Here is a 17,117-nt window from a genome sequence, read left to right as displayed (position 1 = left end):
CAAAATGGAGTTCAACTGATTACAATTAAAGATCAATACAAATACAAATGCAAATCATATAGTATAAGTTTAAGCAGTCCATAATTTAATAGATCAAACACATGGAATTAACCCCAAAGAAGATAAGAGAGATACATTGCCAAAGAAATAAAAGACTGTTAATCTACCTATAAGTGATTGATCAAAGACAGCAATCCAGGCATATTATATAATACCAAATGAAACTTCGATTTCCGGTGCAGACGGGTTGCGAGTTAGTATGCGAGTCCCATCGGAAGTGCGTAAATTAGGAGTGAGCCTGGGAATCAAAGAGCATGAGCTATGAACATGGATATGCTAGGGGAGAAAAACAAAAGAGCAAACTTGAAGACATAAATGGCGGGTTAAACCTACTTCCAGTTGAAACCGATCACCGTCACGAGGTTTCGGAATTGGTCATTAGCTGCTCGTATTCGAATGTACTTTGAGTGCGTTATGCACTCTCATTCTCTTCCTTCGGCGGTTCTGACTCTTCCTTTGGCGGTTCCGACTCTACCTCGTTGGTTTTAGCAACCACTTGAGAATCCTCTGCTTCAAAAGGGCCCGCTTCACTCTTTAAGTCGGCTAACTCGGCTGTACGATTTCAATGCATTGGACATAGTTTCAGAATTAGCAACTTGTGGATCAATGGTTATCTTATTCAAGAAAAAAGAAAACTGTTGACAGATAAGTGTTCTTACAAGGTGGGGTGGTTGGTGTGGAACTGCTCCTGGAGAGTTTCTTGGGCGACACGTCAGGTGATTGTCTCGCACTTTGAGAAGTGAGAGAAGAGGAAAGAGCAGCTATTGAGGAACTGCTCCTGGAGATTCTCTTAGGAGGTGATACGGCAGGCGATTTTGTCTTCTTTTCAGCAGTGAGAACAGATGAAAGAGCAGCTATTGCAGCCGCTCTTTGCGATGCCTGACGAAAAGTGATAGGCTTCGGAGCCGCAGTTTTGGGTTCTGATGATGGATTAAACGCAGATGATAAAGCCGCTAAAGCTGAAGCTCTTTGCGATCCCTCACTGGAACTGGGACGCCTTGGAGGCGGGGCTTTGGTTTCTGCTGACTGATTAAATGCAGATGATAAAGCTGCTAAAGCTGCAGCTCTTTGTGTAGTTCCACTCTTATTTTCAGGGGAGTGGTCCGAGGCCTAAAGTAACGGCGCATATCGAACAAGTTAACTCATAAGCAATGTAATGAATGGTTTGAATTCTCAAGAAAACATGCACAAAGAACTTCGGTGATAATCATTATGTAAGAAAACGATATTAGATTTTGCATGTGCAGAAGCCAAAGGAAACAATAATAAGCCGCATCTATCGAACTTATGCAAAACACCAATGCATATAACTAAACATAAGAATGGAACTGCCAACAATTCAAATCTTGAATGAAAGGCTAAGCAGATTTCCTTTTTCCAGACTGATGCAGCTCATAGTCTTACTGTCCTCCAGCTAATTTGGCTAGATATACTGGTTCTTTTCATTTTTTAGTTTACACCCAAAATTGGATACAGCTAAAACTAATGTATATACATACATACATACATGCATGCATGTGCACACACATACTGAAAAGAGTTCGAAAAAGAGTTTAGTGGCATAAGCAGTTTAATACCGAAGGGGTTAATTTGGCAGAAGATGAATTGAATGCAGAAGTTAAGGCAGCTAAAGCAGCAGCCCTTTGAGTGGCACCCCCTAGGTTCTGACTGGGCTTGTCCTGTCTCCGCAGCATAGATTCCATCATTCAGGGAACCGGATTAGTAAAAAGTTATGATCGTTTTAAGAGAAACAGATAGAAAGGCATTATCGTCTTTAGATAAGATCTTATATCACTGTCCTTAATTTAGCCACAAAGAATAAGGATCAAAGGCTCCTCAGGGGCAATCACTGTTAAAATTCAGTGTCATCTGTAGCAGATATATGCCAGAAATTTATCTTTGCAAATTAAGTTAGCAACAAAATGGTAAAAATGGTTCATAATGTACACAATGGATACAAGTTATAACAGGAAGCACTATTGAACAACACCAAAAGATGTAACGTTATTTACACAATCTTATTGATGCTTTCACTCCATCAAACAAAATATGCTTTTAAAAGTTTCCTTACAATTGACATTTAATTTTTATGAATCAAATTTTACTTAACACTGGAGAAACTTCATATATTGAAAATTTTAACTTCGTGTGAAATGAAAGAATTTACCTCTACATCGTTGCTAGCTCCAAAGAGCAATGTCCTCTTCTTCTGGTATGAGTTTCCGTTCACCTGTGCTCCAGAGAGAACATCTAAGTGTAAATATGAAACAAAGCAAGCTGAAGGCAACATACGTGAAAGGAACAATGAAACATGTTAGTTGAAGACCGATAAAGATGGAAGTTAAATCTAGCATTAATTGAAGTGACAGTAACTCAAGGATAAAGTACAAAAATTCAGTCAAGGACACATACAGTAGCTCTGTTGGGATCCCATGAAAAGAATGTTGTGAAGAAGCAGGGTTCATTTCCTTCAGTAACTTTGTAAAGTGGAACAATCGGAGACAAACCATCCAGACCTGCAGCCCTGTCTATATATTTCTGCAAAGAACTTTTAAAATGAATAAAGAGCATATTGGAACAATAACAAGACAAAGGAACTGATTTTTGTTCATCACCTGACCAATTTCGAAAACACTTCGCTTTTCTAGGGAATCAACGCACTGACCAACCCAAACAAACACTTCTGCATGTGTGTCAAGTACTAAGATATCTTCTGTCAAGAGATCATCCTGTGAGAAATTATAGACTTCCTCTGCCTGCAAAAGAAGAAAGTAAACTTACACATTGAAGACCCTGGGTACCTGTATGATCGAGTTTCAATTACATAATCTCACCTCAAACTTTCCCGAGACATCTACATCGAAACGGACAAACGCAGAAAGAACAGTTAGAATGATAAAAGGCTTCATTAATAACTGAAGGAATCAGCAAAAAGTCTTAGGGACCAAATTGGAAACTAAAGCAAATTGCGTTTATGAATAAGAAACAAACCTTTGTTTAGAGTGACACAGAACAAGTGGGGTTCCCTGGCAGTCCCAAAAGATGCTTTTTCGCAGGTATAACTTTGTTTGCCCCCAAGTACAAGCCAGAAGGCGTTGCTCTCTTTTCCTTCTCTAGCATGTTTCACAGAAACTCCAGGCTAAATGCAAAAAAAATATATATATATATATATTATATTAATTGACACGGGAGACAGAGTTGTGTGAAAGAATTATGCATTGCTGCTAATGATTTTTATAATAAATTGCAAATGGCAAGTTTAAAGCTAGATGTTATGAAAAAAATAAAATAAAAACAGCCAACTTGGTGTTTAATTTTCATTATATTTTAACTTGCCCCACTATATATTCAGAGGAGACTCAAAAAAATTGCAGATACCCATATAACCATGTTTTAAAAAGCAGAAAACAGATATAATCAGTTGAAGAACTGTGGCCAAAAGAAAACTTGAGCGGAAACACTTGACTCAAGAGAACTAAATCATTATATAAGAATTAAATCTAAAAACATTTGATCGATACAAGATATACAGGCATATATCCCTATTATAATGCTCTTTAGTTGTGTTGATTAATTAGTCAATTCAACTTTGTAGGGACTTAGATGCTGTACCATAACTTTATCAGGTTTCTAAATCAAGAGCATGTCCTTTAGGCTTGTGTTGCATCAATCCCTACAAGTAAACAACTATCTATAAAGAATCTACCTTAAGAATTCCAGCAATTTTTACAGCTAATTGCTTCTGTTCATTGGTGCTTGATTTCCATTCCATACAAAAAATGTAGGATCAGATTGTAGGAGGAAACACTCAGTCGAGTTCAACGATGATGCCACCTGAAAATTAATTGCAAGAACAAGGAGGTATTGACGTTAGGATACAAAGGGATAATAATAATTCCTTAATCACTGAGGTCGCTTGGTTCTTTTATTAGAGTAATGAACTAAAATTAATGAGAACTATGAGCGAAGCTTCGTTGACTAAGTAAACAACTTCACATAATAATTAGTTTGAAATTTAGTGAACTGATAGCAAAAGGACACTGTCAATCATACTACTACGGTTAGACAGAAGTGCACACAAACAAAAATTACAAATTCCCAAGATGAATACCTTAATGCTATGGGAAGTGTGATAAAATGATAAAAAAAATTAGATTTTTCCTTAACATATTCAAAATGCAAAAAAATGCAGAATATCTCCAATTATTAAAGATAGGAAAGGTCATTAAAGTTACGATAAAGCACCTGAATATCCTTTTATGCATACCCTTTTGACAATGAAACAACATAATTCCCCACAAATTCAGAAAATAACACAGCAATATTTGATAGATTACATATTTACTAGTCACACTTTCAATCAAATTAACTTAAAACCAAACAAAGCTTGAACAGCCAGCATCTACGTGCAAACTGAAAAGGGTTTTGTATCGCACAATATTACACATTTAATGGTGGCAATTGGAAATATCAGGGTCTAAAAGGCACTGGCATGCAAAAAAAAAGTTAAATTTCCATTTCCGTGTAAGTTTTGAGGGAAAACAAATTCAAGCGTAGGACGTTTAAAATCAAGTAACCAACCAAACGTACCGCATCAACTTGCACTACTTTATTATTGTGGATGGCAGTTCCTGATATACGAAATAGAGCAAGACTATCTGCTTTGTAGGTTACATCCGTCAAGCCTTTGTCAGCTATACTCCTTTTGTAACCAGAGCTTTGACCACCCTAAATAGAAATCCAAAAGAAAATTAGTCGATGACCTCCAAACTAAACCAAAAACTTCCAAGCAATTGACAATGAGATTCTAAAACTTCGAGGTGGAATTCAATACCTTAAAGACCAACATAGGTTGAAAAAGTGTAATGAATTGGGGGGGCTCTTTACCTTCAAACACTCGACCCTGTGAGAAGCATCTATTAGAAACAAAAGCATTAAAATCATGGACTCAGTCAAATTTAATATGATACCTGAACAGGCCTCCCCTTTAACGAGTTATACATTGTAGTAGCCAGCTTATAAGCCGTCTTTCGGTCCTCCTGAATTGAGAAATGCATATACTTTTAAAAATTAAAACATTTTAATGAGAATGACCATCACTAGAATCAAGCACATCAAGTTAACAATGTGACTACGTAGCCTCTCCTTTCGCCTATAAAGCATTGACAAGAAAAAGAAGATATATTTAAGAAAATTAAGATATATAAGAACATTTGATGCAGTACATCAAGGTCAGGACTCCCCTAAACACAAATCAGTAACCATATGTACATATGGGTGTATTCACTATTTTCAAAGCATAAAATCCTATAGTTGCAATCCAAATTCTATCCTCCATCAATGGTTCAATCAGAGGTGCATGAAGGTCGACCAGGGACTAAGATCAATTAGTCCTAAGAATGCCTAGATAGAATAAACCTGCTGAAAGGAAAATAAATTAGGTGGCTGGAGAATCTAGATTAGCATTCTAAGTTCATGATGAGCATAAATTCAGAAATCATCTTCTAAATTTCATATAAGAGGGACACAATCATATACGAAGCATATCTATCTTTCTTTCAATAATGAGAAGAAGCTCATATTGGCAGCACCCTAGCCTGTATCATTTAATATCAAATTCCCTGTTTCAAACTGTTATGTGGAAGGCAGCTATGCCATGAACAAAAATTGAAGATGAATGACTGAAAGGGCATATTACTTGAGTTGTTTCCAACTCAACTAAGAACAACGTAAATTACCTCAATGCTATTGTTTCCAATCCAGCAGCACAGAAAGTAATCTTCTTTCTTCTCACCTGACTGGTAGGTATAAAGCACAATGTAACAATCTCCACTGTAGAATTTACCAATATCAGCTTTTGGCAAAGGTGTCTTGGCACAGTCATTAATGCACCATACCTGAAAAACAAGCAACATCATAATCATATAAATAGTCAGCGCCTTTAAGTCCAATACCAAAAACCAACTAAAAGAATATTCACTCAACCTCCATCTTTCCATCGCCTTCAAGCAAAGGAGGGACTTCTTCAATTACAGGAGGGCTTTTGCTCACTCCCTTGACAGCAACTCCTCGTTGCTTCAGAAGAGCTAGAAGTAGAACAATACCATTCAATAAAGTTAACCACAAAACGTGTTATTTGTAACTTATTAAGTTGTCATACCGGCTACTTTTCCTTTTCCCTCCTCAACACCGGGACCTGTTGCAGACCCTGCCGGCCAAGAATCAAAGTTGGACTTGAATGAATTAGTTTCATGTCCTTGGTTGACACGTATTATGCGTGATGTTTGTGCTGTATTCTTACTAGCCAAAAAATCCTGGAGATAAAAGGTTTGAAATCAGAATTAACATTCTTTAAATACAAGAAGAAATCCAGATAAAGCCTCTAGCTCTACCTCAACAACTTGATTGGTAGCTTTTCTGTCCTCTACTTGTGTTGCCCGTCCAACCCAAACAAAAGCCTCAGCACCACAGTCTAGTAGATAACATTTTTTGTTTTCAAAAAGGCCTTTTGATAGCTTGCCTTCAACAGGCTTCAGCCCACCATCAGTTATGCTACAGAAACCGGTGATTTCAATTTAGCAATTAATAAAGACATATACCTTTAAAAACAACAGTAATAAACTTATATCAACTAAAAATGATTTTGATTAGGAGTGCCTAATCTAACATTCCCTAAAGAGATTCTCTACTAGAAAACAAGCTTCAAACCACCAAAAAGTTTAAGTAAAATCGATATTAGCATAATAATGATGACCATGTGAAAATTCTTAGAGCTATCTAGCAAACAATTTAAAATAAGCTTAATATGTTGGTTTATTCAAAATATCTTGTGTCCCATTCCCTTTTGAACAATAAAATGCAAATGTGGTTATGAACTACATAACTCTCAGCTTAACTTTAATGCTGCCTCTCAACTTCAGTACCAGTCAGAACATTCTTGATAATACATTAAAGAAACTGATTTTAGATTTCTTGCAGAATAAAGATAACAGGTAGGAATTCCAAAAGAACATGTGAGAAACATGTGACATTTAACAGAGTAGATAAAATTTTTAAGGTTTCATACATCCACTAGTTGAGATTTATTGGTAGATGTTAGCCAGCAGAAGAGGACGGCTTAATTTTAAGCATTGTTAATTTGAAGGTAATATAGATTAAAAGTAAAATCCGAGGAAGCTTAAGGATTTCAAGTACGTAAAAAAGAAGTTTTTACTGTCTTGCAGCAATAAAAGAATAAAACAAGTTATGAATGTTTTTCCAGCCTTCCAGACCCATGAAAAGTTTCTTGGCATGATTGCTTTAACTTATCTCAGTGAAAGAGATTGGGGCTACGGGCTTATTAATTTGGTTGCAATCACTTAGGAACTGAAGTACTGCTGCTAACAAATGAATATAATGCACTGTCTTGGCATCTAACTTAAATAAAATTCTAGACATACCAAAACCCTCGTTTCCTTGCTACTAGAAAAAGAAAACAGAAGATACAATTATGGATTTACCTATAAAGTTTAGCAGGAGTAGTCTCAGGAATAACTTCATCTTCAGTGGTAACCTTCTTGCTTATTGGAGCAAAACCACCAAAGAGGACCCAGAACTCACCAGAGTTGGGCTCAGTGCCCATTCTCCCATCCTCTGGAAAGGTGATTATATTTATGCATATATAAGTGAAGATCGACAAAACGGAAACTATATAAGTAAATCTTGCATTCAATTCTATTAATAATTGTAGAGAAGTATTGATTCAGGAGAAACAACAATGTTTATACTGTAAATGCATGCATCCTCACCAACAATTCCAAGATCACAGTTTTCGTCATGATTCTTTTCCTTTAAAAACTGAATAACATCTAATGCCTTTGCCCTTTCCTGAATATCAGAATGTGCACCATTGAACTGATAAATCTTTTTTCCAGTGTCCAGGATAAACACATCATCATGATTCAATGACGACCGAGCAAAAGGAACCTGAAACATGATAATGAAAAATGGTATTTTCCCAGACCTACAATAGTCTCATATTAAATACTTGATAATTAATTTCATGTAGCCTTTCTTTCCTTTTGAATCGGTATTCACCAAACTTATTTTAAGAGCTTCAGCTACCTGTTTCAGTTTCGCAACTCGCTTTCCTCTGCAGAGATACAACTGTGTCTCAAACTCTCCTTCAGGATTTTTAATTCCAGAAGCAATACCACCCTCCAGTTGTATAATGCAAGGTCTAAAGTATGACATAAATTTGTCAGATTCTTGACCTTGAAGTTCCCTGTACTGCACGGCACGTCCTCCTAGTACTGCGTCTAGCTCAAAGGCTTTAATAGCAGCTGTTCCAGCTTCATCCTGCATGTGCCAACACCATCTCAAATGACGTTCTAGTTCATTTGAAAGAACATTCAAATCCTCAAAAAGTTAAGAAAGTAGAAGAAAAGAAAGCAAAAGCGCACCTGGCTGGTATCTTTCCCGATCCAGTAGTGTATGTCATACAGATTTTGACCACCCTTGCTTGCTGTTGTCTACAAATGTATAAAGATATATTTGTATATATAAAACAGGAAATGAAATACAAAAATGCAGGGGTAGTGTTCGCAATGATTCATCCAGGCTCAGAAATGTATGTTGTTGGTGTGCATCCACACAAGAGAGCATGCAAGTGTGTGAGAGAGGAAGAGAGATTCATCACCTGTAATACAATGTAAGAATCGCCCATATAGAATTTTCCATAGTCAGACTTTGGCAAAGGAACTGGCTGAGAATTCTCAATACGCCAAATTTCAGTCCCGCTACAAGATGTTAAAGTGCAACAGCCTTATGGTAGGACATATATGCAACATAAGCACACATCTTAAAATGAAAAAAAAAAAGCATTTGAGTTGTCTTTTTCCTGCAACAAAACTAAGTGATCGATTCCAGTCTCCCTTATCAATAAAAAAATATATAAATACACTAATATATAATGAAAAAGTTAAAAGAAAAAAGGGTTTGTTCATAACTTCACAACTTATATGCCCTTTATTTTAAGGATACGGTTTCTGACCCACTCCTTGAAATGCGGGTTCTTTTACATCTTTTGCAGAGCTAGACATTTCTCGGAGTTTTCCTTGTCACTGTTTCTTAAGCAAAACTTGTATAGCTCAACTTGAGAATCCAACCTTCGGCAATATGGAAGTACAAACTTTCAAGAGAAAAAAACAGGTACCAGGTCATGCAAGGAAACAAAGTTAACTTGCAGTACAAATAAAGTAAGACAAACCTTTTTAACAAAGCTTAGAACAATTCAAGCTGCCTAATAATGTTCCTATTCCCCAGAATCGTTATACAATCAGAAAACAAAAGATGAGAGTATAGTTATCAGAAAAAAAGAAAGAAAAAATTAGTTTGGCTTTTAATAACAGTATCAATCAAAAAGAAATCCCAGCTTTTCACAATCATCAGCAACGAGCAAATATAGGCAGAACATATGTACTACCATGATCCAGTATTAAGAAATTTCACACAAACCGCATGATATTTTGATCAGAAACATGGGCTTTCCTAAAGTTATTAGTGAGTGCATTGCATATGCAGATATAATGATCAGCAACAAGCCGTTTGGGGAATCGGATTGAAGATCAATGAATAAATGATCGTTTGATTACATACGTTAAGAAACAAATTTTTAACATCTACACGGAAAAGATAATTCAAGGGATTCAAAACATGAGAAAGCGTCGTGGAGAGTTCTGAAAAAGGTACGAGAGATTAAAATTTATTCCCAACAACAACCATTCAAAACTAAAACTAAGCTCTCATGATCATCAATGCTTATTAAGTCATTAAAAACAACAAATCAAATCGTTTCCATAGCTTAAAAACATAGCAGAAAATTATGAAAGCACATTAAAATATAGACAAAATCAATCATTACCCAGAACAACAAACATTAAATCAAACAGGAACCAAATGAGATATGATCCAAAAGGAAAAACATCATCATACCAATGACACCTCCTTCGAAGCATATAAAAAAACGTGAATTATTGTTGTTGTTTTTCAGGTTTTTTCTGAGATTTGTGAATTGGAAAACATAAAACTGATTGAATGAATTATGATGGTGAAGACAAGTAAAAGCGAAATTCGGGTTACTGTTTGGATGGAAGGAAAATATTTTCGAGCGTTCGAGGGAGTGGCAAAGCCGCTATTTTAGGCAAAAACAAATGTCACGAAATGACCACACTCGTGTGCCCAAATTTTAGTAACATCGAGGAAAAAATAACGGAAAGATCCTATTATTATTGTGTTTCTAAATTAATTTTGATTTAAATTTAGAATTTAAATTTAGAATTTAATTATAGGTTACAAAATTATTATAGTTATTGGATGTTATATTTATTATTATAATTATAGAGGTAGCTCTTAGGAGAAGGATTTTAAATTATAGGGTAAAGTACATAAATGGTCCCTCAATTATAGAATGTTGCTTTATTAAGTGCCTCGAATATTAAAAGTTATAAAATTGTCACTCGACTATTCATTATGTTCTAGACTCGTTATTTTTTTGTTAAAAATTGACAGTTGTTTAAGCTGAACGTTAACATGATGACTATGTAGAAAGTCAAAAATAATAAATGGGTTGGCACCGAAAATTAGGTGCATAATTTTTATTATTTTTATATGGTCAAATTACAAACTCTAGTAACTAAAATTTAGGGTATTTACAAGATTAAGTCATTAAGATTTAGCTATAAATACCCTATCCCATTTAGCTTCAAAACCATCCCAAAGCATTATGGCTTTCTTCCAATACTAGAGAGAATTTAGAGAGTTTCTTGAGAGTTATTTTCTCCTTTTTATCAAGAGAGAATTATCATTGTTTTCTCCTTGGTAGATCGAGAGAGGTTGTAATTCCTATTTTCTCATAGTGAAATTCTTCTACCGTTGCCCGTGGTTTTTACCCTAAATTCTTAGGGGTTTTCCACGTAAATTTTGTGTCTCTTTATCTTAATTTTTATTTTCTCAAATCATCAGTTGCGATTTTGCTCTATCCGATAGCCGTCTTTCGCAACAATTGGTATCCGAGCTAGATTAGAGTGTGTAATATCTGATTATTGTCTTTGTGGTTGCCACCAAAAGGTGAATCCTCCAACATAAGAAAATAAGAAGTTATTACCCATTCTTTGAAGGTTCCAGAGAACTATTCACGATAGTGAAATAGTGGGAGCTATCCGTAGAAGAAGCTATGGCAACGAAATTTGATATTGAAAAATTCAATGGGAGAAATTTCTCATTGTGGAAATTGAAGATGAAGGCCATCCTAAGGAAAGACGGGTGTCTAGCGGCTACTAATGAAAGGCTGGTGGATTTCGCAGATGACATCAAATGGAATGAGATGGACGGGAATGCTATGACAAACTTTCATCTAGCATTAGCAGATGAAGTATTGTCAAGCATCGAGGAGAAGAAGACAGCTAAGGAGATATGAGATCATCTCACAAAATTTTACGAGGCCACATCGCTACACAATAAAATTTTCCTTAAGAGGAAATTGTACACTCTCCGTATGCCAGAATCTACTTCAGTGACGGAGCACTTAAATACACTGAACACCTTATTTTCTCAGCTTACATCCTTAAGCTGTAAAATAGGAGAACAAGAACGTGCTGAACTTCTACTTCAAAGTCTACCGGATTCGTACAATCAACTCATCATCAACTTGACAAACAGTAATGTCACCAGTCTAGTCTTCGATGACGTTGCAGCTGCTGTTCTACAAGAAGAAAATCAGCGCAAGAACAAGGAAGACAGACAAGTAAATCTGCAACAAGCAGAAGCGTTGACAACGATGAGAGGGAGATCAACAGAACATGGCCAAAGCAGCAGTCATAAATATGGTAGATCGAAGTCGAGGAGCAAGAAGAATTTAAAGTGCTACTACTGTGGAAAGAAGGGTCACTTGAAGAAGGATTGTTGGAGTCTAAATAAAAACTCCAATCCACAAGACAATACCGCAAACACTTCAGATGATGGAGATGCTCAATACTGTGAAGCGTTAACCACCGTGGAAGGCATAAAAAGATTTGCAGATATATGGCTCATTGATTCGGGAGCGACATATCACATGACCTCAAGAAGAGAATGGTTCCATCATTACGAACCTGTCTCAGGAGGATCTGTGTATAGTTGCAATGATCATGCCTTAGAGATCATTGGTGTGAGAACCATCAAATTGAAGATGTATGATGGAACAATTAAAGTTGTTCGAGATGTGCGGCACGTGAAAGGTCTGAAGAAAAATTTATTATCCTACTGATTGTTGGATAATAATGCTAGCAAGATTGAACATGGAAAGGAATCATAAAGGTGTTCCGTGGAGCGCTTGTGGTGCTGAAAGGTGAAAAGATAGCTGCAAACTTGTACATGCTGAAGGGAGAGACATTGTTAGAAGCAGAAGCCTATGTTGCCTCATGTATTTCATATTCTACATGCTATGGCATAAGAACTTGGACACATGTCAGAACAAGGAATGAAAGTCCTTGTGGAGCAAAAGCTACTTCCATGCTTAACAAAGGTATCACTTACTTTGTGTGAGCATTGCATAACAAGTAAGCAGTACCAGTTGAAATTCAACACATCAAATTCTAGAGGAAAAAGTGTTCTAGAATTGGTTCACTCTGACGTATGGCAAGCACCAGTAACATCCCTAGGTGGAGCAAAATACTTTGTCTCATTTATTGATGACTACTCCAGGAGATGTTGGGTGCACCCTATTAAAAAGAAGTCAGACGTGTTTTCAACTTTCAAAAACTTCAAAGCGCGGGTGGAACTTGATTCTGGAAATAAGATCAAGTGTTTCAGAACAGATAATGGAGGAGAATACACAAGCGAAGAATTTGATGACTTTTGCAAGAAAGAAGGCATCAAAAGACAGTTCACAGTGGCGAACACTCCTCAACAAAATGGAGTGGTAGAGCGGATGAACAGAACCTTGTTAGAAAGAACAAGAGCAATGTTGAGGGACGCAGGCCTAGAAAAATCATTATGGGCATAAGCAGTCAATACCGCCTGTTATTGGTGAATCGAGCTCCATCAACTGCAATAGAGCTGAAGACACCAATGGAGATGTGTACTAGTAAACCAGTTGATTATTCAAACCTCCGTGTATTTGGAAGTATTGTGTACGTGATGTACAACGCCCAAGAAATTTCAAAGCTGGATCCAAAATCCAGGAAATGCAAATTCTTGGGTATGCTGATGGAGTAAAGGGGTATCGCTTGTGGGATTCCACTGCCCGCAAAGTGATCATTAGCAGGGATGTTATCTTGTAGAAGATAAACTACAAAGAAAAGACGATGTAACGCTGAAAAGTCAAGACTACACAGATACATGTGGAAAAGGAGTTTGAACAAGGAGATTCTTCTGAAGCAGAACCAAACATGATGAACAAGAACCAGAGAGTTCTGAAGCTCCAACAACTCGTCAATCAGATCGTGTGAGAAGACGTCCCAATTGGCACTCAGATTATGTTATAGAAGGAAATGTTGCATACTGTCTTTTAACAGAAGACGGTGAGCCATCAACATATCAAGAGGCAATAAACAGCTCAGATGCTTCACTGTGGATGATGGCGATGCATGAAGAAATCGAAGCCCTTCATAAAAATAATACATGGGACCTTGTGCCACTACCACAAGGAAGGAAGCCAATTGGTAACAAATGGTTTTCAAAATCAAGCGAAATGGTGACGATCAAGTGGAGAGGTATCGTGCAAGACTGGTGGTCAAAGGATATGCTCAGAAAGAAGGTATTGATTTCAATGAAATTTTTTTCTCTTGTGGTTCGACTAACAACAGTTCGAGTAGTCTTGGCAATGTGTGCTACATTTAATTTACATTTGGAACAGCTAGATGTTAAAACAACTTTTCTTCATGGAAATCTTGAATAAGAGATTTATATGCTCCAGCCTGAAGGTTTTGAAGAAGACGAAAAGAAGAACTTGGTTTGCAGGTTGAACAAATCTCTGTACGGTCTAAAGCAGGTGCCGAGGTGTTGGTATATGAGATTTGATTCCTTCATTATGTGCCTTGGATACAACAGACTTAATGCAGACCCTTGTGCTTATTTCAAGAGGTCTGATGATAACGATTTTGTTATATTGCTGTTGTATGTGGATGACATATTGGTTGCAGGACCCAACAAAGATCATATTGAAGAATTAAAGGCACAACTGGCTAGGGAATTTGAAATGAAGGACTTGGGATCAGCAAAAAAGATTCTAGGGATGCAAATTCACCGAGATAGAAGTAATAGGAAGATTTGGCTTTCACAAAAGAATTACTTGAAGAAAATCTTGTCACGATTTAGCATGCAAGATTGTAAGCCAATTTCTACCCCTCTTCCTATTAACTTCAAATTATCCTCCAGTATGAGTCCTAGCAGTGAAGAAGAGAGGATGGAGATATCTCGAGTACCATATGCATCAGCAGTGGGAAGCTTAATGTTCGCTATGATATGCACAAGACCAGACATTGCACAAGCAGTGGGAGTGGTCAGTCGGTACATGGCGAATCCAGGCAAAGAGCATTGGAATACAGTAAAGAGAATCCTGAGATACATCAAAGAGACCTCAAATGTTGCATTATGTTACGGAGGATCAAACTTACTAATCAATGGTTATGTAGATTTTGACTATGTAGGGGATTTGGATAAAAGAAAATCTACAACAGGATATGTGTTCAAAGTTGCTGGTGGAGTTGTAAGCTGGGTTTCAAAATTGCAGTCAGTTGTGGCTACATCCACAACAGAGGCAAAATATGTAGCAGCTACACAAGCCAGTAAAGAAGCAATTTGGTTGAAGATGCTATTGGAGGAGCTTGGGCATAATCAAGAGTATGTCTCTCTGTTTTGTGACAGTCAAAACGCCTTGCATCTAGCAAGGAATCCAGCATTTCATTCAAGGACAAAGCACATACGAGTTCAGTACCATTTCATTCGTGAAAAGGTGGAAGAAGGGACGATAGATATGCAGAAGATCCATACCAAAGACAACATAGCAGATTTCATGACGAATGCAATCAATGCTGATAAATTTACCTGGTGTCGATCCTCTTGTGGCCTGTCAGAGACGTAAGCAACATGATGGTACAAGGTAGAAAGAATGGTGTGAAGATATGATTGTTCCAATCAAATCTTCAAGTGAGAGATTGTAGAAAGTCAAAAATAATAAATGGGTTGGCACCGAAAATTAGGTGCATAATTTTTTATTATTTTTTATATGGTCAAATTACAAACTCTAGTAACTAAAATTTAGGGTATTTACAAAGTCCTTAAGATTTAGCTATAAATACCCTATCCCATTTAGCTTCAAAACCATCCCAAAGCATTCTAGCTTTCTTCCAATACTAGAGAGAATTTAGAGAGTTTCTTGAGAGTTATTTTCTCCTTTTTATCAAGAGATAATTATCATTGTTTTCTCCTTGGTAGATCGAGAGAGGTTGTAATTCCTATTTTCTCATAGTGAAATTCTTCTACCATTGCCCGTGGTTTTTACCCTAAATTCTTAGGGGTTTTCCACGTAAATTTTGTGTCTCTTTTATCTTAATTTTTATTTTCTCAAATTATCAGTTGCGATTTTACTCTATCCGATAGCCGTATTCCGCAACAGACTAAGATATGATAATCGTTTGAGATTCTAGAATCAGATTTTATCATCTCACTATCAGTAGGTTATGTTCAACTTAGAATACCATCAAATTTTTAATAGAAATGAGTTTGGAACATAATGAATAGTTTGGTGTCAATTTTGTAACTTTTAAGAGTCGATGGACTTAACAAAACAACACTCTATAGTCGGAGGATTATTTTGTAACTTTTAATAGTTGAGATAAAAACAATTTTGGCATTTTATTGATATATATATATATATATATTGATTTTTGGTGTGTGCTTTACACATGGAAGTTCTCGTACCAATATAGATGTAAGGGATAATTATTCTATCAAATTCAGAAAAAAATAAGTTAATTGAGTTTACGAGTATTATTTTATTGATAAATTTTTATTTATTTATTTATTTAGTGTCGAGTAGAATATAATATTTTTTTTGATTTTTATTCAAATTTATATATAATTATTTATAATGTTATTATATTGATTGATTTCAATTAAAATAACTTAATGATCATATACAATATACATATATTTTTTAAGAGTATATATATAAAGCTTTTGGAATAAATTAGATATAAAATCATTGTTCAATGATCTATTTGATATTTTAGTGACCAATTTGTTATTTTTAAAATTTCAATTGGGAAAATGAAAACTTACTCAAAATTAATGATCATTTGTGTATTATACACTTTTTAAGTTTATAAAGTCATTATATAACTCATCAATCCATCAAAGTTCTAACGTTATTGATACATCTTAATTAAATAAAAATAAAAGTGAATAAATCTTAATTAAATAAAAACAATAGTGATTAAACATTATTATTATTATTTAATTCAACGAGAGAGTTTATAAAACTTAAACGAAAGTAATAATGATAATTTACCCATACAAAATTTATGTTGATTCAATACTTTTAAATTAAAAAATATTTTTTAATTGATTCAAGTTTGATCACATATTTTATGTGGTAAACTACATATTTAGTACTTAAACTATCAGTTTTGATATGTTTTAGTACCTATGCTTTTAGTTTTTTTTAGATTCATACCTAAAGTTTAGTTTCATTTCATTTTAGTACCCATTGTTAAAAACTTAACATGTTTAGTACCTAAACTATCAGTTTTGTACCTAAACTTTCAATCTTTTCAAAATTTAACGTTAATTTTGAACGGGTATTAAAATAAAACAAAAACTAAAGTTTTTAACGGCGGATATTAAAATAAAATAAAAATTAAATTTTAAGTATAATTTAAAAAATAAAAAATTAGGTATTGAAACGGACTAAAACTGATAGTTTGAATTAAAGAGATTAATGTACCCTATTTTATGAGAGAAAAAGGAGGAGAAGAGAGAAAAATTAAAAGGAAAATAAGCGTTTAAACATTAAAGACAGACCCGCCAATTTTCAAAAA

At 35.4% G+C, this 17,117-nt stretch overlaps 1 pseudogene; it reads right to left on the bottom strand.

Moving 5' to 3' along the window:
* Positions 1-40: 40 nt before the first annotated feature.
* LOC120173089 lies at positions 41-9,249 on the bottom strand (annotated as a pseudogene).
* Positions 9,250-17,117: the final 7,868 nt, after the last annotated feature.

The sequence above is a fragment of the Hibiscus syriacus genome, unplaced genomic scaffold (assembly GCF_006381635.1).
Source record: "Hibiscus syriacus cultivar Baekdansim isolate YM2019G1 unplaced genomic scaffold, ASM638163v2 tig00111941_pilon, whole genome shotgun sequence".
NCBI classification, from domain to species: Eukaryota; Viridiplantae; Streptophyta; class Magnoliopsida; order Malvales; family Malvaceae; genus Hibiscus; species Hibiscus syriacus.
The sequence above is the reverse complement of the archived record's forward strand: the minus strand, read 5'-3'. Positions and strand labels throughout refer to the sequence as shown.